General features: G+C 44.4%; 1 long non-coding RNA gene across 1 annotated transcript in view; it reads right to left on the bottom strand.

The window, feature by feature from the left end:
• The window catches only part of LOC101945604 (uncharacterized), a 28649-nt gene extending 19385 nt beyond the window's left edge, over positions 1-9264 (bottom strand). The window contains exon 1 of the long non-coding RNA XR_256782.5: positions 72-9264. This is a non-coding gene — a long non-coding RNA (uncharacterized LOC101945604). The remainder of the gene's footprint in view (positions 1-71) is intronic.
• Positions 9265-25102: the final 15838 nt, after the last annotated feature.

Consider the following 25102-nt stretch of genomic DNA (forward strand, 5'->3'; position numbering starts at 1 on the left):
AACAAGACTGCTCTCCATGTGTACAAACAGTACTGCTTAATAGTAGAAAACGCATGACAAAGAAAACTTACCTGCAGAAGTGGAAATGCTTCCAGACTTGGTGCAACCACGAATCTATTCCTTGTCTCGAGACCTGACATACGTTCTCAATTACCTGCTGAATTTAAAAACCACAGCTTTATCACTGAGCTCCATTAAGGTTCACTTAGCTGCCATCACAGTTTTTCATTGCCCCCATTGAGGGGTTTTCTGTCTTCACCCACTGTGAAGTTTATCGAAGGCCTGTTCAATCTTTTCCCTCCCATCAAAGAGCCAACTCCACAATGGCTCCTCAACTTAGTCCTCAAAGCACTGAGGAAACCTACATTTGAACCTATGTGAACTGTTCCCTCCCTCATTTGTCCCTCAAGACCTCATTCCTCATAGCCATCACCTGCCCAGGAAAGTAGGGGAGCTTGGAGCCTTGATGGCTAACTTGCCATATGTGGTGTTCTATTGCAATAAAGTGATGTCACATCCACACGCTCTCTTCCTACCTAAAGTTTCTTCAGAATTCCCCATTAATCTATAAGATTTACCTACTGGTGTTTTTCCCAAGCCTCACTCTTTGAGAGAAGAAGTGAGCCTCCATATATGGGATGTAAACAAGAGCTCTTGCCTTTCACCTTGACAGGCCTAGGCCTTTTAGGGCTTCCAAGTGGCTTTTGATCTCAGGTGCAGAAATAATTGAAAGGACATCTGATTTCCACTGAAAGACTGTCAAAATGGTTTGCAGGATGCTTCTTAACCTGTTATGAAGCCTCGGGGATTCACCCCCCTCCCAAAGGTGTTTGCGGAGTCCACCAGGGCTGAATCTATCTACTGAAAAACATATCTATCTTAGACATCTGCAGGACAGCCACCTGGCCTTCAGTGCACATATTTTCCCAACATTATACTCTTGTGCCTGCTACCAGAACTGATGTGCTTTGGTGATTTTTTTTTTTTTTACCATCTGTACTGAATCCACCTCCTCAGCAACCTCTTGCATAATTGAGGTACCATTCCTGACATGGAGCACTCACAGGGACACTACTCGAAGAAGTGATTTACCTTGTACTGTAATTGGAGTTCTTTGAGATGTGTCTCTCGAGGGGTGCATCACTACCTCCCCTCCTTTCCTCTCTGCCTCTGAGTCCTTCGCTTAACTTCCAACAGTGAGAAGAAACTGAAATGGCAGCGGGTCCACCTCCCCTTCCCCCCATATGCCTTCTTACCAGAGCATGAGGCTATCTAGGGCACACATGAGGACACTATTGATGAAAATCTCCAATCTAGACCATACAGATGCATACGCATCCTGATGTGGAGCACCAATAGGGACGCAATCTTGAAGAACTTGAGTTACTAAACAAGGGAAGTAACCTCTCCTTCTATTGTCATGTATAGACTATCAGCTAAAAAGCATTTAGTGATAGTTAAAAAAAAAAAAAAACTCTGATCATAACAAAAATTGTAATTAGACTGGGGTAATACAGTTCTGATAGTGAGAGCTTCCCCTCCTCAGCCTTTACCCGTTAGAACTGAACTGAATTTCTGAAATCTGGGGATAAGTTTTCACTTTTAACTTCTGGGTCAGGACCGAAAATACCATAATTTCATGGGAAAAGCTGTTTGGGAAAAGCTATTTCTGGTCATGGTCAGCCAGAGAACTTTCAAAATACCACAAGAAGGGATGATGGTGTGATCCTTCTGGCCCAACCAGAAGAAGGAAGTACTAGAAATCTCATAAGAAAGCCTGATTGTTAGGGTCTGGGCCTGGGGCTGAAGTGAGCTCCAACACAATAGGTAAATACACCTCTACCCCGATATAACATGACCTGATATAACACGAATTCGGATAGAACGCGGTAAAGCAGTGCTCCGGCGGGGGTGGGGGGGGAGCGGTGCACTCTGGTGGATCAAAGGAAGTTCAATATAACGCGGTTTCAGCTATAATGCAGTACGATTTTTTGGCTCCCGAGGACAGCGTTATATCGGGGTAGAGGTGTAGTAGGTGCCATGGTGCAGTTGATGGCTTCTAGCACAGACTCTAAGAAAAGCTGTTGAATCCCCTCAAAACCTGTCCTGAAGAAGGGGGCGGGCGCAGACACCGTGGCCAGTTAGTCTGCATGGTATACATTGCAGCTGAATAGGGATAGGACTCGGGGTGCAAAAAAAGAGTTTTGTGAAACTCCGGTCCAACATTTTGTGTGCTTAAGTGAACTTAACTCAGCAAAAGGATGATATTTCTGTGTTTCAACTTAGTTACTGTGGCCTGGGGAAATTAACCCTGTTTTAGTTATTACAGAAAAAAAGTGAGACAACAGTAACCCTGGGCCCCAGAGGGAAATCTAGGTCCAAAATAAGGCACGATGCACTTGATGTCTATTTTTACTTCTATATAAAATCATGAATAAAAAATTAACGATTACAAGGACACTTGAAACAAGTTTCTAGAATTTTTTTTTTTTTTGGAAAAGCACAGTACTGAGAAATGTGTCAAACAGGTATTATGGTTAGAGTATGAGGCTAAAACTAGACTCCCCTGGGTTCCGTTCCTTTCCCAGTTCTTCTACCAATTCACAGTGTTATCATGGATAAGTCCTGTAGCCTCTCTATTCCTCTCTTTGCTCAGGAAAGTTTGCAAATATTTCCCCTGGTGATAGCAACACGGGAAGCCAAATTTGCAATATTTTTCTAGAGTAGACAAAGTGTCTGTATCATATTTTCCTCATGTGTGAAATAAGGATAATACTGATCTCACAAGGGTGTTGTGAAGCTTAATTAATTAATGTTGGTAAGGCACGTTGAATGCATAGATGAAAGGCTCTATATACTTATTTGAATTAAGATTGCATGTAGAGATGCCTATCAGGAGTGAGGCCCCCAGGCGTTAAATACTGTACAAACAGAGTAAAAGATGGCACCCGTCCTAGAGAGTTTATAATGTAGTTAAATATATCAATACTGCACTGTTGGGCAAACAGAACTTGAACCTATGAATCTAGACCTATAGTTTGCCTGACAAACCAGACTGATGCTCAGGAAATGACTAAATGCACATGTACACATTAACAGAAACTGACAACAGAAAGAAAGAGACCTCAATGGGCAAACTTTTTGGATGACTGACTGCACTCTTTTGAAGTTCCTTTCCATTGCATTCACCAGTTACTTTAAAAATATCCCACAGCAAAAAGAGATTAGGAATTAGACTTTCGGGGGCAATAAATTCCAGCCCCCAATCCAATGCTGCTCCTGACTATGGTAATTCATTCACATACTTATGTAGGTGCTGAATCCTTGCAAATTCTACACTCCGCTTCTGTAATCGTGCTGGAAACAATGTGTGCAGGTCTCAGATTTTTACATCAAGAATTCATTTTGGTAATTCATTAACCCCATTCTTGTTAAACCTTGACCTACCAATAAGAGGATTCTTCTTGGTCACTGCCCTTAGGAAGTGCATCCACAACAGCGAGAACAGGGTAAGCCAAAGAAAATAATAGGCTAACCATTGCCAACAGATGCTTGCTCTTTTCTTTTTAAAGAGAAAATTAATAATGTTTTAATACCATGATCAGTCTCAGCCTTTACATTTCGAGGTGCTCCAGGGGCTGGATATTTTACAATATGTAATACTGAAGTGGAGTTTTCTCTTTTAAATGAAAAATTTAAGAAGGATCCATCACCAGTAGGATTTTGGAATTAAACTCCTGCCAAGGCATCACGGCTGCATGAAAAAGTGATGTGGATTTTTAACCAGCCTTTGAGACAACTGCAGCAGCATGTGTGTTTGCAGCTTTAGGAATGTTTCTGCAGAAGAAAGGGTGGGGTCTGCCAAAGGCATTTGGATGCAGTGCTCTGTTAGGGAAGCTAACAGGGTGGCAAGCTTCATGATTTTCTGGCGAGGTGGAAAAATTAATATTATTTATTGAAGTGAATTTAGTGTCGCTGATGGGAGCCTGATTTATACATAGATGCCTCTAGTAGCAACAAGGGGTCAGATTCAGAGGTATTTAAGCATCTAAAGATGCAGACAGGCCCCTGGTGGAATATTCAGAAGCACCTAGGTGTCTAATTTCCATTGAAATCCAAAGGAGTTAGGTGCCTAGCTCCTTTTGAAAATCCCACTAGGTGCCCATCTGTATCTTTATAGAATCACAGAAGTGGAAGGGACCTTGAGAGGTCATCTAGTCCAGTCCCCTGCCCTCATGGCAGAACTAAGTATTATCTAGACCATTCCTGACAGGTGTTTGTCTAACCTGCTCTTAAAATTTTCCAATGAAGGAGATTCCACAACCTCCCTAGGCAATTTATTCCAGTGCTTAACCACCCTGACAGGAAGTTTTTCCTAATGTCCAACCTAAACCGCCCTTGCTGCAATTTAAGCCCATTGCTTCTTGTCCTATCCTCAGAGGTTAAGAACAATAATTTTTCTCCCTCCTCCTTGTAACAACCTTTTATGTACTTGAAAACTGTTAAGTCCCCTCTCAGTCTTCTCTTTTTCAGACTAAACAAACCCAATTTTTTCAATCTTCCCTCATAGGTCATGTTTTCTAGACCTTTAATCATTTTTGTCACTCTTCTCTGGACTCTCTCCAGTTTGTCCACATCCTTCCTGAAATGTGGCACCTAGAACTGGACACAATACTCCAGTTGAGGCCTAATCAGCACAGAGTAGAGTGGAAGAATTACTTCTTGTGTTTTGCTTACAACACTCCTGCTAATACATGCCAGAAGGATGTTCACTTTTTTTTGCAACAGCGTTACACTGTTGACTCATATTTAGCTTGTGGTCCTCTATGACCCCCAGATCCCTTTCTGCAGTACTCCTTCCTAGGCAGTCATTTCCCATTTTGTATGTGTACAACTGATTGTTCCATCCTAAATGGAGTACTTCGCATTTGTCCTTATTGAATATCATCCTATTTACTTCAGACCATTTCTCCAGTTTGCCCAGATCATTTTGAATTTTAATACTATCCTGCAAAGCACTTGCAACCCCTCCCAGCTTGGTATCATCCACGAACTTTATAAGTGTACTCTCTATGCCATTATCTAAATTATTGATGAAGATATTGAACAGCATCGGACCCAGAACTGATCCCTGCAGGACCCCACTCGTTATGCCCTTCCAGCATGACTGTGAACCACTGATAACTATTCTCTGGGAACGGTTTGTAGAGACTGTCCAGTTTGTCCAATGTACATGGCAGAGGGGCATTGCTGGCACATGATGGCATATATCACATTGGTAGATGTTCAGGTGAATGAGCCCTTGATGGTGTGGCTGATGTGGTTAGGTCCTAAGATGGTGTCCCTTGAATAGATATGCGGACAGAGTTGGCAACACGGTTTGTTGCAGGGATTGGTTTCTGGATTAGTGTTTTTGTTGTGACAAATTGGACAGTCTCTACGCAAACAAATAAATGGACACAAATCAGACATCAAGAATTGTAACATTCAAAACCCAGTAGGAGAGCACTTCAATCTCCCTGGACACTCAATAACAGACTTAAAGGTGGCAATTCTTCAACAAAAGAACTTCAAAAAGAGCCTTCAACGAGAAACTGCAGAACTGGAATTAATTTGCAAACTTGACATCATCAAATTAGGCCTGAATAAAGATGGGGAGTGGCTGGGTCACTACAAAAAATAATTTTCCCTCTGTTGATACTCGCACCTTCTTTTCAACTGTTGAGAATGGGCCACATCTACGATGATTGAACTGGCCTTGTTAGCACTACAAAAAGTAATTTTCCCTCTGTTGATATTCACCCCTCCTTGTCAACTGTTGGAAATGGGCCACATCCACCCTGATTGAATTGGCCTCGTTAGCACTGACCCCCCACGCACACTTGGTAAGGCAACTCCCATCTTTTCATGTGCTGTGTATTTATACCTGTCTACTGTATTTTCCAATCCACGCATCTGATGAAGTGGGTTATAGCTCACAAAAGCTTATGCCCAAATAAATTTGTTAGTCTCTAAGGTGCCACAAGGACTCCTTGTTGTTTTTGCTGATACAGACTAACACAGATACCTAATCGTATACTGTTTGCTGTGAAATGATCTCTTAGAAATAACTAGAACATTTCCAGTTAAGATTACTTGTTACAGGACGTGTGCTAGAATTAACCAATGTGCTCTCACTAGACTAAATAAGTATGCTCCTGTGTAGTAATACATGACTTCTTAACATGCTTTTGATAACTGTGAAAAGAAATAAGAGCAGCTTGTTCAAAACAGTGATTTTTCTGTCTGGTTTCTTGACACACAGGAACACACGTTTTACAAAACTCTTGAGCCAATGTATGGGTCAGCCTTGAAGGGGCACTGAGAGAAATGAATATATAAAGCAGTGCTCCTTCTGCCCAGTGATTATTATTAAATGAATATTTTAAACCTCTCTCTTTGTCCTGGTCTGCTATACCTTCACCCTCGCCTCCTGCAAATCCCGCCTTGAAGCTGACTTGCAAAAGGGTGGGGAACACAGGCTTTTATTTTGCTTCTTTATGATCTATAAAGGACTAGTAAAAGATTTTTTTTTTTAATTTTCCCCTTCCCCTCTTTCCCCTGCTTGATTATTAGAAATTTAGGTCTTTTCTAAGCTGGAAAACTGTTCAATAACTAGACAACTAACCTAATAGTGAAATCATAAGTGAAAATTTAGCTTTTGACCAGGGAAAGGATTTCAAGTCTGATCATCTAAAATGCATTTGTTGTCAATGGCTAATTAATATTTTCAACAGAGGAAGCCTTTGTTAAAGATTCAACACCTTTACCTTTTCAACTGTCGTGTTAAATACCTGCAATAAACTCCCCTATTACTTCCATTGGTCACCCAAGAATGCTAGGAAAGTGCAGACGTTGCTTTCTTTATAATTCTGCAGATTTTTAAAAAGAAGAAAAAAATACCAAACAGCACAACAACCCCCTTCATGTCTACATTATAAACAAGCAATGAAGGACATATTTCCAATTTTAAAAAAATCCTTAGCAGGTTACCTTTAAAATGTACCTCTTCCTATGGGGCAACACAACCTAGCTGGGCCGCCACAGACAAATCCTGACACTAACAAGATGCACATTCAACCACATCCCTGCTTGCCATATTCCCCCATCTTTTGACTTTACAAGATCTGTTTAGACTGCAACATCTTCCAGGCTAGGATTTTGTCTTCATACCAGTCAGTAAAACACATCTCATGGTATTAGTGCTATGCTAATAAATAAAATAAAGAATATTAATAATGTGAAAGAACAAGTTGGTCCTTCACAGTTACAGCGTGAACTTCACCTCTGACCTCCCAGGCTTTGAGTACATCCCACTAGGTCTCAGGCCTTGGCCTGTCTCCTTTCTCATGATGGAATCACATGATTCTTCCACTCTCATACCAAAGGCTGGGATGCAGTCCCCTGTGTTTCAATCATAACCACCTCAGCAGGTCTGACTTATGAATGCACTCTGCATTTTGTTGTCCCGCACTCCAGGCAATGACGGTGGTAATTAGTGATCAAACAACCTCCTGAAAGCATTATTTGATTAGAACAAAAGTATGTCAGAAAAAAAACCCATATTTTAAAAACAATAAAGTAGCCTGTCACTGTAAGCATATCTAGCTTTTCCCTAAGGCTTACCATTCCCTGGCTCTGGGAAGGCCCAACTACTTTAGACTCCCGTCCAGAGTCTCTCTTTTCTATGTCACCATGAACAGCTTTTGACAGTCTTCCCGCCCTCAGAAAGACTTAATTCTTCAGTCTTCTTTTGGACTCCGGCCTCTCAGCCTGGCAAAACAAGGTTTGAAACTCACTGGAGACAAGATCCTCAAAGCTAACAGCCTGACCCATCTCCCTCAAGTGTGTACCGAGATGCTTTTATCTGGGAAGCTATTGTGTTGCTTCCCTGTTTGGTTGACTTGAACAGGGGCTTTGGGGAGAACATTCTGGCATATAATAAACATTCCACTACCCCAATGTAAGTTATACAATCTCATGCAATAACTAGGTTACTTTTCATTATTCTTACATATCAGCTCCTATAGAATTCATAACCTTATTACATATGAGTTCCATTTCTAGCACAGGACCTTCTTAGGCTATTGGCATGAGAAGAAACTATGTTTACTGCTGTAAAGTGGTTTGCCCCAGGTTAGAAATCTATAAGTATGGTGCTTTAATGCCAGGTGAGAGAGCTGAGGTCCATTGCAGTTTTCAGCACATAGTTCCCTAGAGTAGCAGGGGCCTTAGAGTTTGATAGTCCACTTGCTCAGCCATGGGTGTAGATGCTGTCTAGCTGTAAGGGGTCTGTTTGAATTCAAGTTACAGTTCTGGTAGGAGCTGAGGTAATTAGACTGACCTTCAACTGTGGTAACTGAAAGCAGGACTAAACACCTGCAACTATTTTCCCCAAACGCCCACACTGGGGAGTGGGGTGGGGAGTTCAGTGGGGCTGTTTTAGCTCATGGTGGTTTTCCACTATGCATCAATATAGTCTTAACTAAATACATCACAATGTAAATCATAAGTCTGAATCATTTGCTTATAAGGGATAAATTCTGCTCTAGTGAACTTATTTCAAAAGGGTTATTATAAGGTTATTATAAAAGTATGAGTGTGCTTTAATTTGAAAAATATTCACAATGATGCAATTATTTAACATGTTTATTACAGTAATGCCTAAGAGTCAACCAAGAGTGGGGGACCTCATTGTGCTAGGCAAAAGGAGTAGATGGTTCCAGCCCCACAGAGCTTACAATCTAAATAGACAGGTCAGACAGAGGGTGTGGGAAAGACCCTGGAGAAAGACAGCTGCTTCTGGGGACAGAATAGAGGTGCCTGACATGAGGTTCCTGCAAGAGGGAACTGCCTGTGTACTGTTTGTTACAACCCCTGTTCAAAGTAACAGAACTTGTGTACATTTGGTGTACTAAAAAGACACTAACCTGCAAAGCCCCAAATTCTGCTTTTGCTCAGCAAAATGGAAACAATATATTGATTTTCTTTTGAAAGATCAACTTGATAGGATGAATGATGAGGGCTACATTTTGTCTGGAATTTTCTGATGGAACATTTTTCTATCAGAAAATGCTGATTTGTTGAAACCACTTTCTGCAGGAAGGTTTCAATTTCAGCAGGTAGGTGCTGTGAAGGCAGGGCCCCCAGTACTACAGGCTCCCAGACCAGAATGAATTTTTTGCAGAAATGTGAAATTTCCCATGGAAAGAAATTCTAGTTCTCGCTCAGCTGTAGTGAGGCCATAATTGTCATTATTTTATTGTGGTAGCTTCAAAATGCCCCAGTCCAGCTTGGCGGCCATCTTTTAGGAAGCGTACAAACACTCAGGACATAACCTTTGTCCTGAAGTGTTTATAATCAAATCTGAAACAAGACACAAGTGAGATAACTGTAACAAGATAATGCAGTTACCTGACTACTGATCATCACCGTAGCCACCATTGGCTGGCTGATTTCTTTTGGCATCACAGCAGAAGTGGGTATTGAGGATTTCAAAGATGAGAGGATAGTAGGGAGAAGAGAACTGGAAGGGCTAAAAAAATTCAAAATGGGATTTTCAAAAACACTTGGCACTGGCTCAATGCTGCTTCTCAATCCCATATTCTGTTTTTCTGAGCTGTACCATTGATGATAGTAAATGTACTAGGATTTTAAAATACTGCTAGATATTAATTAGGCCTGGTCTACCCCCAGTTTTTGTATTGGTCAAAAAATGTTGGTGTAGCAAGGCAGTCACCCCGCTCCAGTGTGGCAGGGGTTAAAAACAGCCCTGGGGAAAGGGCTGCCCCGGGGAGCCAATCAGGAACGGGCTTGAGGCAACCAATCAGGGGCATGAGGCAGGCGAGACACTGGCCACCAGGAGGCGCTCTGAGTACTGGATGAGTTAATTCCCAAACGACCAGCAGGTGGCACCACGTGGGCGAGTCTTCAGTCTGTCACAGTTGGTTAGGGATGTGATTTTTTTTCTTAACCAGTTAAAGTAGTTAAAACTCCATTAGTGTGGATATATGTGTGTTTATAGCAGCATAGCTTATTTCCCCTTTCCGTACTGGAATGGCTATACTGCTATATAAACTTTCACACCGGTATAGTTACAATGGCACAAGGCCTTAGAATGTGTGGAAGCTTGCATTGCTTTTGCTGTAGCTCTTCAGTGGCTAACTAGAGGACATACTGTCTGCAGTGGTCCATCTGACACTTTTCACAAGCACTGCATTCGCTTTAAATTAAACCCAGTTTCTGTGCAGAGAGTGAGGACGCAGTAAAAATTCAGACACACACATAATGATTGCAGTCTGATGCATACCCTGGTGCCCTGGGTGCTGATGGGTACCAAAGCCTGCAGCACACTATCATGTTAGCAGGATAATAACCAGGGCTGGGCAGCTTGTCGGTTTTTCAGCTGAAGTCTTCATCATTTATCTAAATGTAGGTCAGCATGTACATGGTATTTTTTAAACTGAGAAATCTAGCTGCCATATGAAAGGAAAAGCGCTAGATTCCCTATCTCCCATGCAACTGGACCCCAACTGAATACAAAATCAATCTTATTTGTCATTCTTCGTTTATTTACCCTACAGGCCTAAGAGATCATATAGCTACATTTTAGCAAATCTGGGCATGTATCCTTTTTGGGCTTCCCGGATACCAAACTGGAACACATACTTTAGCTCTATAGCGACCCTTCCTAGCTCTCTCCTGTTAAGAGTTGTTTTTTTGGTCAATTTATTCTTAGGTTGACGGGAACCCAGACAATGGAAGCTATTGTGTAGTTTGCACTCCTTACTTGTAAATCTGTTTTAAAAACAGGAGTCATTAGCAAATGCACAAGCTTATTTCCTTTACCACTCGATTTTAATTCAGAATAATGCTGAGTGTGCTACTGACTGTCAGAACAAGCAGAGCATAATTTAACAGATGTGAGATTATTATGCACTCATTTCCTGAAGCAGTGAGTTAGAACCTTTTTTTAACTTGTCACACCAAATAGCCACAGAAATACTGTAAGATACAATGGCAAGTCTAATTAATGTTCTCAAAAAAGAGTGTGTGCAAATGAAAGATAAAACTCTGAAGGGGTAGGAAAATTATGTGTGCAATCAACTACTTCCAATGGCAACACAAGTTTATTTTGTCTACAGCATATTGTTGATGATTCAGAAAAACTACATGAGGATTCTGCTATCCATCCAACAAAGGGGTTCACACATAGTTTGCTGACTCCACAGGTTCAGATCTTCCAAAAGAAAATTCTTAAATCTCATTTTTGATGCTCCACTAAAGGATGCAAATCATCAGCATTTCAGTTGAAATTGGGAAGCCAAATGTTTCCAAATGATAACAAAAAACCATTCAGTACCAATTATTTAGACATTTATGTGCCGAAACAGGGTAAGAGATAAGGGAGCAAAGTCCTACAAAATATCACGAGAAAATTCCAACCAACAATCAGATAGCTGGTTCATCAGTGTCTCCTCAGCTCCTCTTGCATTGAAGAAGAAATCCCTTACAACACATCTCGAAGAACAACAGTTACAAAAAGGTAGGTAACCATTTTTTCTTCTTCGAGCGATTGTTCATGTCCATTCCAAGCAGGTGACTCACAAACCTGATCTTAGGCGGTGGGGTTGGAGTTCACTGCGGATTGGAGCACTGCACGGCCGAAAACTGCATCGTCTTTGGCCTGGTGCGTGATGGCATATTGCAATGTAAATGTGTGGATTGAGGACCACGTGGCAGCTCTGCATATTTCCTGTGTCGGGATCTGAGCCAGGAACGCCGCGGAGGAGGCCTGTGCCCTTGTGGAGTGGGCCATGATCGGCGGGGCAGGCACCTTGGCCTGCATCCGAGAATGCTACGGTCGGGCTGTGATCCATGAGGAGATCCGCTGTGATAAGACAGGAAGTCCCTTCATCCTGTTGGCCATGGCAACAAAGAGTTGGGTTGATTTCCTGAACGGTTCTTTCAATATAGAATGCCAGGGCCCTGCGAACATCTAGGGAATGCAGCCTACGCTCCGTGCCGAAGGAGTGTGGCTTAGGGTAGAACACAGGGAGAAAAATGTCTTGACCCCTGTGGAATTGGGAGATCACCTTCGGAAAGAATGCCGGGTGTGGCCTGAGTTGGACTTTGTCTTTGTGGAAGACAGTGTATGGAGGCTCGGACGTCAGTGCTCTGAGTTCCGACACCCTTCTGGCTAAGGTGATAGCCACTAGGAATTCGACCTTATATGAGAGAGATAACAGAGAGCACGTACCCAGGGGCTTGAAGGGGGGCCCTGTAAGGGCGGAAAAGACCAAATTGAGGTCCCAAGCCGGTGCTGGTTGTCGAGTATGCGGGAACAGTCTGTCCAGGCCCTTGAGGAAGTGACCAATCAATGGGTTCGCAAAAACTGAACCACCTTCCGCTCCTGGGTGGAATGCTGAGATGGCCGCCAAGTGGACCCGAACCAAAGAGAGGGAAAGTCCTAGCTGTCTCAAATGAAGCAAGGAGTCCAGGATGAGAGGAATCGGGGCGAGCAATGGAGCCTGTCCCTGCTGTTCGGTCCAGATGGAGAAGCATTTCCACTTGGCCATGTATGTGGCCCTTGTGGAGGGTTTTCTACTACCGAGAAGGACTTGCCTGACTGCTGAGAGCACTGCATCTCTACAGGGTTTAGCCATGGAGCATCCAGGCTGTGAGGTGGAGCGATTCCAGGTTCGGGTGGCAGAGGTGGCCCCGATCCTGTGTGATCAAGTCTGGGAGCAAGGGCAGCGTGAGGAGTGCCCGTGTGGACATGTGCAGGAGCGACGTGTATCAGTGTTGGCGCGGCCATGCTGGCGCTATCAGGATGACACGAGCGTGATCCCTGTGGATCTTGAGGAGTACCCTGTGGACCATGGGAATCGGGGGGGGAAGGCGTAAAGCAGGCCGCCTTCCCACGAGAGGAGGAGGCATCCATCAGAGACCCTGGACTGCGCCCCATGAGGGAGCAGAAACGTTGACACTTCCTGTTTTCTCTTGAGGCAAACAGGTCTATCTGGGGATAGCCCCAGAGACAGAAAATTGCCCGCCAGGTGAGATTTGAAGGTCAGACAGGCTAGACTCACCGCCCGTAACTCCCTGATGTTGATGTGTAAGGAGAGGTCCTCTGGTGACCAAAGGCCTTGGGTCCTGAGATTCCCCAGATGCGCCCCCCACCCCAGATCCATTACGAAGAATAGGGAGGGCTGGAGGCTGGCGAAGGGTACTCCCGCGGGTCGAGCCACCACTGGAGGGAATCCAGCACCGTTCGGGGGAGCGGCACCACAGAGTTTAGGGCGTCCCTGGCTGGCTGGTACCCGGTCGCTAACTACGACTGAAGAGGGCGCAGCCCGAGCCTGGCGTGGCTCACCACATAGGTGCAAGCAGCCATATGACCCATTAACTTGAGGCAGTTTCTTGCTGTGGTGGTTGGGAAGCGTTGGAGACCGAGAATGATTTTGGAAATGGACCGGAACCTGGACTCCGGAAGGTACGCTCTGGCGTGTGTCGAGTCCAGAACTGCCCCTATAAATTCTATCCTCTGGGTGGGAGATAGGGTGGACTTGGCCTCGTTCTGCAGGAGGCTGAGCTCGACGAAGGTCCATCTGATGAAGACCACCTGAGCCTCCACCTGTGCCTTGGCACGGCCCTTGATGAGCCAATCGTCTAGGTAGGGGAACACCTGAATCCCCCGCTTGTGCAGGAAGGCTGCCACAACTGCCATGCACTTTGCGAAGACCCTCGGGGCTGCTGAGAGGCCGAAAGGCAGAACCGTGAACTGAAGATGGGAGTTGCCCACGACGAATCTGGGGTAATGCCTGTGTTGGGGGATTATTGCAATATGAAAATACGTGTCCTTCAAGTCGAGGGCGGCATACCAGTCCCCTGGATCCATGGAGGGAATGATAGAGGACAGGGAGACCATGCAGAACTTGAGCTTCTTTACAAACTTGTTCAGACGCCGCAAGTCTAGAATAGGTCTGAGGCCCCCTTTCACCTTCGGTATTAGGAAATACCGGGAGTAGAAGCCCCTGTCCCTGAGCTCCTGAGGAACTTCCTCCACTGCCCCTGCTACGAGGAGGGACTGAACTTCCTGAATTAGAAGTTGCTCGTGAGAGGGGTCTCTGAAGAGGGACAGGGAGGGGCGCTGGTGGGGCGGGAGGGAGGAGAACTGGATAGAATATCCCCCCTCTATTGTGCGAAGCACCCAACTGTCCGATGTGATTCGGGACCAGGCACGATAGAAGGGGGACAGACGTGACAAAAAGGTAGGGTTGGTAGGATCCAGAGTCCTGACCGGTAGGTCGTCCCCAACCGTACCATCAAATTGGGGGTCTAGGCCCTGATGGGGGGCCTTGGCTGGCCGGATCACTGGCCGGGGGGCTGTTGTTGCCTTCTTCTGCCGTTCCTGCCTCGCCTACGCAAGGCGTCTGTGCGGTTCGGAGGCTGGTAAGGTCGCGGGGCCGGTTGCGGCCTGAACTGCCTACGTTGGGTGACTGGGGTGTGCAAGCCCAGCGAGCAAAGGGTAGCCCTTGAGTTCTTTAGGCTATGTAGCCTCTTGTCTGTCTTTTTGGAGAAGAGCATGGGCCCTTCAAAGGGGAGGTCCTGGATGGTCTGTTGGACCTCATGTGGAAGGCCTGAGACCTGAAGCCAGGCTCCCCGTCTCATAACCAGCCCGGTCGCCAGTGTGCGGGAGGCTGCATCCACCACATCCAGGGCTGCTTGGAGGGATGCCTGGGAGATTAACTTCCCCTCCTCTACGAGAGCAGAAAACTCTGTTCGCGATTCCTGGGGAAGGAGTTCAGCGAACTTAGACAATGCCGAGCATGTATTGTGTTCATACCGGCTTACTATAGCCTATTGGTTGGCTATACGTAATTGCAGTCCCCCTGTTGAGTACACCTTTCTGCCAAACAGGTCCAACTTTCTGGCCTCCCTGTTCTTCGGGGTAGACCCCTGGAACCCTTGACGCTCCCTTCGGTTGGCCGCATCCACGACCAGAGAGTCCGGGGGAGGGTGGGCATACAGGTGCTTGTGGCCTTTGGAGGGCACGAAGTAGCGCCTCTATGTCTTTTTGGCTGTAGGGGCCAACGAAGCTGGCGTCTGCCACAAAGTGTGGGATGTATCAGCTATCATTTTGATCAACGGTAGGGCCACCCTGGATGGGCCCGAGGGGGTCAGGATGTCCACTACCGGATCCACATCCACCTCGATCTCCTCCGCTTGGATCGCCAGGCTATGGGCTGCACGCTTAAGTAGCTGTTGAAGCACCCAGTTGTCCTCTAGGGCCGATGACGTTGAAGTTCCCGCGACTGCCTCATCCGGAGAGGAAGAGGAGGAGATCACCTGCAAAGGGCCTTCCTCTGTACCCTCAGTCTCTCCAGGGGCCTGCGGCACACGGTACTGCAGTTGTGTGGCCGGTGTGGACGCGAGATGCAGCACCGCGGCTGGTACCGAGGTCGACACCGAACGACAAGGCGTGCTGGGAGGTGCCTGTGGTGTCAGAACCATGGTCCCCGCCGGTGCCGGTGTATGACTAGGGGGTGCCGGGCTTTGCTGTGGCACATCCCTGTCGGACGGTGGTGCCAGTGGCGGAGGCATTTGCGCCAGAGCCACCGACGTCAAGGAGACCGATGCGGACCTTGAGCGAGGGTCGTACACCTTTCCCACGGACTGATGGTAAGCCCAGGGAGTCCAGAACGGCCACTGGGAGGGCGGTTGCCACTGCTGCTGCCACTGCGGCAGGTAAGGTTGTTGGCTCGCCTGTGAAGCTGACCTTCTGCTCCTCGATCTACTGGAGTGGTAGGACTCCGCCTCCGAATCTGAGGTCTCCGAATAGGAGGACCTAGGAGGAACAGTACCCACTGTCGCTGGGGAGTGGTGCCGCAGGGCTGGGGAATGCTCTCTCTGTACCGGTGCCGCTGGAGCAGGGCGGGGACTGAGGCGACATCATGGCTGACTTGCCCCTTGATTGTATCGGGGGTCAGGCCATGGTCGGCGGCTCTTTCCACCAGTGTGGAGAGGCCGGCACCGGGAGGCTTAATAAGTCAGAGGCCGCCTCGAATGCCTCTGGCGTCGATGGAAGACGCACATCCTCGCTGAGGTCCGGGGAACTTGACCGGTCCAGACTCGACCGCACCCTCTCCGGGGCGGGAGTCGACGGAGCTATGGGAGGATGAGTTTATGGCATGGCTTATCCCCTTGCACTTGTGGACGAGGCCAGCCTTTTAGGGTCCTGGTGGGGTGATAGGCCCCTCACCGGCCTCTTCTTTTTAGCGGGCACCGGAGATGATGATCCGTGCCTTACGGAGGCTGATTTTCTATGTCCCGACTCTCTCCAGTGCCAGGACTTAGAGGTTTTGGACTGGGCCTCCTGTCTTGTTACCGGTCCTGGGGCGCTGCGCACCGAGGAAGAGGCGCTGGGCGCCGGAGCGGGGTCTGAGTGTGGCCATAAGGCTGCCTCCATCAGGAGCACTTTGAGTCTCTGCTCTCTGTCCTTAAGAGTCCTGGGACGGAATCCCCTGCAGCTACTGCACCGGTCTCTTTGGTGGCTCTCTCCGAGGCACCTTAAGCAGGAAGAGTGCAGGTCACTCTTCAGCATAAACTTCCCACAGTCCTTGCAGAGTTTAAACCCTGGGGACCTGGGCATGCCCCAGCGGGGCGACGAGTATGTTGGGGGAAAGCCCCCCAACAACTATCAACTATTTACAACTAACTAATTCTAAACTAAGAGAGGAAACAACTATATATACTGAAACGGGACACTGCTATGCTTGCTGCAAGAGCGAGCCAAGTTCCAGCTAGCCGTCACTGGCGGTAAGAAGGAACTGAGGGGGTGGAGGGTCGGCGGGCCCCTATATAGGGCGCCATGGAAACGCCACTCCAGGGGGCACCAAGGCCGACCCTACGGATGCTGCTAGGGGAAAATCTTCTGGCTGGCATGCACGCGGTGCGCATACGCCTGCTTTGGCTTGGAATGGACATGAACAATCACTCGAAGAAGAAGAAAAGCTGGATACAAGAAACAGATGGGGGAAAGCATGAAGTAGCAACGAGTTGGTCAGGTTATGATTACAAGGTAAGAAGCAGCAGTCTTAACATACCAGCTGCCTAACTACTGTCAAGTGTGTTGTAAGCATCATGAGTTAAGGAGGATATTATAGTGGTTTTGGGGATGTTTATGGGGAACTCCATAAGGAGAAGTATTGGAGAAAGTGTGAAGGTGTTTTGGGGACAATTGGACTGGTTGGCGATGAAGACTGATATCGTTGGCAGTGCTAAGTTGAGGCTCAGTGACTCAACAGCATGTAAGAGGATAGATAGGATGACTTAAAGTGAAGACAAGTAGTTTGTGTTTGAGGAGGGAATCACTGAATTTTAGCAGGATTTAAAAAAAGGATTATGCACTTACATGGATAATTACAGCAACCACAATTACATAAAAAGTAGGAGATCTAAACTCTCATGCTTCAAGGCAGATGCCAAACACTAATGTGATCGGGATAGGAAGAAACTTTCCTATGGATAGGCTATTTTATACTTGTCCATTAAAGGCAATCTTGCAACTTATTTATTTCTTTGTATTACTGTATCATCAGGAGCTCCAGCTGCAGCCTAGGATGCCATTGTGCTAGGCACAGTAAAAACACAGAACAAAAAGATGTTTTTTCTAAAACTTCTGGTACCGGGTGGTGCCAGCATTTCACTAGCAATCAATATAATCACAGGTAAACTGTGCTCAAGTCCTGCCCTTCAAAACTTTCAATGGAAAGGCAACAACTACCCTATATCTTACCAATTTCTTGAGAAATTTACACTCTCCCAACAGCATCTTAAGCTGTCAACAGATCCCCAGCAAATACACATCAATCACACAAGCACCACCTTTATATATATTTGCCTTTGCTGTCTGGGGAAAAAGTGATATCACAATGAAGTTCCCCATCATGAATGAAGTATATTGAAATAGTCCCACATCAACTTACATGTGCTGGCAGTTCCACATGACATCATGGGATAGATACAAGATGGATTTCATGTTGATGCAAACCACTGTTTAATTTCAGTACTATAGGTATCAAACAACTCAGCCTTGCTTCATGGACATTAAAAAATGTTTACCTTTTCCAGGCAATTACTTAACTTTCCCAATTATCCAGGAAAATGACCTCATTGTAGGGAGTAAATGTGCTTTAGGTGATCTCCATGGAGGTTACAAAAATACAGTTTTTTTTTTTAAAGAAATGGGACAGGATTGAAATACTTGACCTGGTGGTTATGACCAAAATGCAGCATTATTAATCTGACCTTCTATAGTGAATTTCATCCAAAAGGCTCAAAGCACATTTACAACCAAGTAACTGTACCTCACAACGCCCTTGTGTAATAAGCACAATACTATCCATTTTACTGATGGGTAAACCACTGGTAATGAGCAGTTAAGGGAATTGAGTGAGTTTCCATACAGAGTGAGTGAGAAGTGGACCCTTTGGATATCTCTACACAGCATTTTGGAGCCCCCAGGAGTGAGCCTCCCAGACTGGGCATACTGAGGCTCACACTAGCACTCTAGAAATAGCTGCGTAGACAGTGCTTTGAAGCACCCGACCACCTAAGCTTGAGCCGCAACTTCAAAGCGCTGTCTACGCAGCTATTTTTGGAGTGCTAGTGAGAGCCTTCCTACTCCAAATCTGTGGATACAGGGTGGGAGTCTCGCTCCCAGGGGCTCCAAAATGTCAACATATAGTCCTACCAGTCTCCTGCTGTAATCCTTCACCAACGCTTGCTCTGGCGCTGCCAAGTACCCAGAGGAATATCAGCGGGTTGTCTGCATGCTGCTGCCATCTCATCCCATCATTTCCTATGGATGTTATGTAACGTAGGGCCTTGAAAGTCAAGGGTGATCAACAGAACCAAGGTCCAGCAAGATGACCGGGGGTGTAATTACTTTGTCTCTGGCCATAAGCTGATCTATCAGAGCAGTAAGTGTTGTCTCAAAGGCTGGGTGAATCTCCTGGATTTGCAGGGAGCAACAGCCAATTTGTGGAGTGTCTTCCCTGGCCAGTGAGGGAGTCTAAATGTTATTTCTAGGATTATGGGTAGGTCTTTTCTGATGCATGGAGTGAAATCCAGATGAGCAGGTAACTGGGAGGGATCAGAACTGCGACCTAGTCATGAGGTCAGGGAGTTGGACAGTAGGTGTATCCTAATAGTAATCTGGTTCTTGCCTGCACCCCTTCCTTCCCCCTGTTATGCTTCTAGAAACTTGAATTTCTGCAATTAGGAAACAAAATGCAAACAGTTGGAGACAAGTATGGTGAGGTTGAAAGGATAGACTAAATGCCACACCTGAATGAATGAAGCACACACATGAATTTTCCTGTGTTTCCCTTCCCCTCCTCCTAGAATTACAATCTATAACACCTCTCCTTAAAATATTAAAAGGATAAAGAAAAATGGCTCCAAAAGAATGTTAAGTTTGGCTTTTAGAGAAAATTGATTAATATGCTAAATTGTCCTAATAAATTGTTAAATACATTTGCAGTGAATTCATAAATCAATGTGTGTAAGGCACTGAAATCATAACTGGCACTACTGTTTTGGCTCAGTTTCCAGTTTTACATCAGGGACTTATTTTCCAGTTTTTTCCTCTAAGTTGCTGTAATCATGTGCTGCAGTAGGATCTAAACTAAACGACATGCACAATAAATGTGCTCCCTCACTGAGACCATACAAACACTATAAAATGTAAAATGTTTATACAACCAAGAAGAGGAAAAACAACTAAACTGCTCATATTTATCTGCTCCTTATTGGCTTAACAACAAAGAGTATGTACGAGTGTCTTAGGAAGAAGTTTGTGAAGACCTATCTGAGAGGCAAAAATTAACGTATTCCCCCTCCGTCCCCCAGACACCAAGATCTTAAAGATTTCCAGCTTTCTGCATCTAAAGTAACGTGAATTTCTCATTTCATGCAAGAGGAGCCACTGGAGTGAGTGGACACTGCACCCTGACCCATGTGGCTGAGGCCAGGAAATAAAGTTCAGTCTCTTACCAGCACTCATGTGTGTTACACCTTTATCACAGCTTGGGCCTTCTGTAACATAAACCTAGAAATCTTCAAAAACAAAAAGCTCAGCATGCAGCTATTGCCAGAAGAGAGCTTGTAGAAACGGCATAGCAGGGTTCCATATTATTTATTGTCTCTCATATTTCCATATCAAATACACACAGTTAAAAGTGAAAAGTTGATCTTTCAAAGTTTCACCACTGGGATCTGAATATGCTCATGAGAATTTAACTGGATTTTAGTGGTGATGAACAAAGTGCAAGGGAATCCAGAACTGAAGCTGGAATGGTGCTAACAGTAAACATTTTAAAAAAATCAATGAGGTAACAACAGGAAGCTAACATACTGAAAAGGATGAACGAAGTTTAAGGCACTAGCCTGCCACTAGAGTTCCTGTGTGGCCTTTGGCAAGTTACTGAATCTTTGTGTCTGTTTCACATCTCTGACACAGGCATAAGAGGAACTCTCTCTCTATTTGGCTTCGCTATTTAGATTATAAGTTTCTCAGAGCAGGAACTCTTTTTGTGTGTGTGTTTGTACAATGCCCAGCACAATGGAACCTGATCTTTGTTGGGTATTCTTGGCACTAATATAATACAAATAATAAATAATATTAACGATCCAGTTCTGCATATCCCCTTTCATCTACCATTGTTTATTTCAGCTAAAGTGCAGAGGGATCCTCAAAAATAAAAAGCAATTTTAAGGACTATTTTACTCCCCCCCCCTGTATTTTAAAACACATTTAAGTACTAGAATTTATCTGATATACCCAACAGACACTTAATTCAGAGCATTTGATTTTATAATCCAATGTTATATACAATGAGTGACTGAAAACTTGGGAAACATTAAGTAATACATTTGATTTGGAAAATTTGACTAACTTTGAAACTCTAGATGCACATTAAGAAATATATACTTTTGAGTAGTGTTCTTTTTGCTTTGATATGAAAATAGAGCTTTCTCCATTAATATCCTATGCTTTTGAAAAAAAAGATGTTACAATGCTAGACTTCTGTTTTTAACTGTATTGGATTGGGTGTGTGTGTGTGTGTTGTTGTTGTTAAACATTTCTCATAGGATTTCTCTGCAAATGAATCAGAGTCTTAATTGCATTTTCCATATACCGAGGAAAATAAACCATTACAAAATGAGTAACTGGGACCCTGTTTGGTCACCTGAGACACTTGCTTTTCTGCTGTTATGAGTCTAAAAATTTCAACCTGTTTTTAAATTTTCCATGTTTATGGTAATTCTAGTAAAATAAACATTCTCATGGTCGTGCGGTGAGGGTGCTAACCTGGGACTCAGGAGACTGGGTTCAATTCCCTGCTTTGCCACAGAGCTACTGTATGACCGTAGGCAAGTCACTTAGTCTCTCTGTGCCTCAGTTTCCAATCTATAAATTGAGGATAACACTTCCCTACTGCACGGGGTATTGAAGATAAATACATTCAATTTTTTTAAAGATACTCAGATGTTGTTGTAATGGGGGCCATATAAATACCTTAGCTAGACAGATATTGATTTCCACTGTTTATGAAGAAATCCATAAAGCACACCATTTGAAGCAGCACATTTTCAGTAGGGTCTCCCTAACTGTGCCTGTACATGCATCTATTTGCAAGCATAAAGAATGAAATCCACCACTATGCCAAGGACCAGCACCAGCCTATGGACCTCTTAAATCCCAATGAAGTCCTATTTTGAGGGCTGGAGGGAAAATTACATGGTGCATAGGTCTTGCGCTGGTTCTCTGCATAAGGATGAAATTCCACCCAGAACTACATATAGCACACACTATGTTGTAGTTCCCGGCATGCAGGTGAGTACACTCCCAATTACGGTGGGTGCAGACAGGAAGACTCTGAAATGTTGGCTTCAAACATCTTATGTATACATCTTACATACATCAGCTCTGAAAAACGAAATGTCCCAGGTGCGTAATAGTTTTGGCAGGTGAAAAAAAAATATTTTTATCACGATAAGAATTAGATGATTAGATCTGGTGCCCGGGCTGGCTAATCGGCGTAAGAGTTTTGGAAATTTTTAATAAAAAGTTGGAGGTTTTTTAACAATTGCTAAAGGGAAAGATACTTTGAACTTGTCATTTACTGAGGATTTTAATAAAATTAGCTCGGTCTTCAAAAGCCAGATTCTGCTACCCTTAGTCACAAAGAGAAGCAACTTCCTCTGAAACTAGCCTCCATTGACTTCAGTAGGACTACTACTCATGGAGGAAGCTTGAGTAAAGACATGGGCGGCAGAATTTGCTACCAACTACAGAATTTTAACAGCTAGGAAAACACAAAACGAAGTCAGAAAACACCTTAGATGTGGATGTGGTAATTCTAGTAAAATAAACATTCTCATGGTCGTGCGGTGAGGGTGCTAACCTGGGACTCAGGAGACTGGGTTCAATTCCCTGCTGGATGTGGTTGTGAAAATAATAAAACTTTTCAACTTCAGAGGATTTTAGAAATGGGAAACCAAGGCAGAGAAGTGGTTTAAACCAAGAGGGAGCCTGTGTCCGAGCTGGGATGAGCAACTGAAGAGATGCTGGGGCTCAGATTGCTGGAGAATGCTCTCTCTCTGTCCCCCTCTCTTTTTGGTTCCATCACTTATGTGAGGAACACAATAGGCCAACTGAATGATATTGCAAATCTTGCCCTAAGGAATGAAGCAGCTAAACAGATCATTTGCAATTAAGTCACTTACAGAATGGCTATAAACAACCCACACGTTGAGCATTGGCTTCCTGCAGCCCCGGTATGAAAAATGACTCCAGGAACACTTCTAGAACAAACCTTGCCCACTTGCTGACTTCTGTGCAGCCTTTGCTTTTACATTCATTTCACAGTGAAATTACTCCTCGTTGGAATCCTGTAGCACAAAACAAGACAGTCCATTTAATCATATTGCTGCTCTATTTCTTCTAACTTGGGAAAGGAAAATCAGCATTACCGAGAAGTGCTCTGTCTTAAAGCTAACACTGTGGTCTCTTGTGAAAGTGCCCTTGCATACTCTATGTTAGCTGGTATGGAAGTGTGGGATGGAGTTCAGAAAAATGCTTAAATTCTGGAGCACAATCCAATTGCATCCTTTGCCATTTTATGGGTTTCAAAAGTCACCCAACAGAGTGAGCTCTGGACTTATTTAGTGTAGATTTCTCTCATGTTTGGTAACCTCTCCCTGATCAGTATTACGTTTCTTTTCCCCCAGGCTAACAATGGTTTGTATGGGCGTCTCCTTTGGGATATCTATTGACTGAACAAGACTAACTGCTCGTCTATAGGAAAAAGTCCAATGGCAACATAGCAAGTCAGGAAACACTGGACAAATCCAGCAGAAGTTACTGGGGGGAAAATTAAATGCCTGTAAGGAAAGTGTTGCAATTTAGTTTTATTCTAGGTCTACAAGTGGAAAAACTTAAAGCTTCATACTGCATTACAGCGGCGCTGTTCAGGGTCTGCCAACATTTCCATTATGAACTGCAATTTTTAGGGGTTTATAACACCGCCAGAAAAATTTGCTCTAGGATGAAACTTGAAATAAAAGTTCTTTGCCTGAAAACTAATTCCCCCCACCCCACCCCGTCAAAAACTTGCTTTTGGGGTTTTTGGGGGGAAGGGGGAGGAGGGGGCACACTGGAAAATTAAATTGGCTTATTTTTAACCCAAGTAAGTGAAAAATAATAAGTGAGGCTGTAGTGCCTGATATTGGTTTAGCTAAGTTTTTTGAAAGCAACCTATGCCAGTTTGCTGTGTCCTTTTTACAACTACATTTAATGGCTTACCTGAGAGACTGCCTCTCCCTCTCCCCTCCCCCAAACATGGTTACAGGTCTGGTCAGCAGAAATACTAATGCTAGACCCCACCCCTTAACACAACAGAGGGGATAGTGGGCAGGGCATTCTCCCCATAAGGTTTCTAGAACACCCTACTTTCAGAGACAACAGGTGGATACAGACAGATATATGGAGTAAAGGGAAACTGAGACAATATTGGTCAGCATGGTAGACAGGATGTTAGTGACTGTGTACATTTTATTATTCTAAATCAAAAGGTAAAATATATAAAAAGGAGAACCAAGAGCCAGATTTATTGCTAAGCTTCACCTGCCACTGACAACACAAAGGTGTAAAACCATCTTAACTGGCGGTTTAAGCAGAGATTGCATCACCAAAGAAGCACAAAATAGCTGACGTTTACCAATAAATCTGGCCCCAAGTGTTTTCCTGATAGAGTTCTAAAATTTATTCTTCTCTCGCCATTCCTACTGCTAAAACCCTGGTCCATGCCTTTGGCCATCTTTCATTTTGACTAGTTCAACCTCTTTCTGACCTCATTGTCAAGATCTTCCAAAAAGCTAAAAAAAAAAAATCATCTGCTGCTTGGATCATGTTACTCTTCTAATCAAATCCCTTCACTGGCTTCCTCTCTTTATGCATTACGTTCAAGACATTTGGCCCAAACTGTTTCCAAATGCATGAATAAGAGATTCTCTTATCCAAAAAACATCATAAGCTCACTTAGCATGACCTTTTGATTTCATCTGGTTACAGTACCTGGTGCACAGTTCTCTTGAAGTTGTATAGTCATTTAACTGTAAACACCAACACTATTTTTAAAAAATTGCTGCACTTAAGTTACAAGCACTGGAACAAATTCTGATACCCTTACTCAGACTGAATAGTACCTGAGTTCCCCAGCAGTCCCACAAAAGTCAGTGGAACCACTGTGGAGTAAAGTGCTACTCCATGAGAGTTAGGATAACAATCCACAAATGGAGCACATTTTGTTAAAAATGAAAGAATTTTTGCAATCTAATTTACATTTCCAGAAGTGTTCAAAAATCATGAGTCAGCCCCCCAAAATCTTGAGACTGGCTTTAAAATCAGGGAGATTTATTTAAAAAAAAAAAAGACTACATTTGGGGTTTTCTATTTGCTCCTGGTTTTTGAGCCTTTAAATCTGGACTGAGG

This window comes from Chrysemys picta, chromosome 3 (assembly GCF_011386835.1).
Source record: "Chrysemys picta bellii isolate R12L10 chromosome 3, ASM1138683v2, whole genome shotgun sequence".
NCBI classification, from domain to species: domain Eukaryota; kingdom Metazoa; phylum Chordata; order Testudines; family Emydidae; genus Chrysemys; species Chrysemys picta.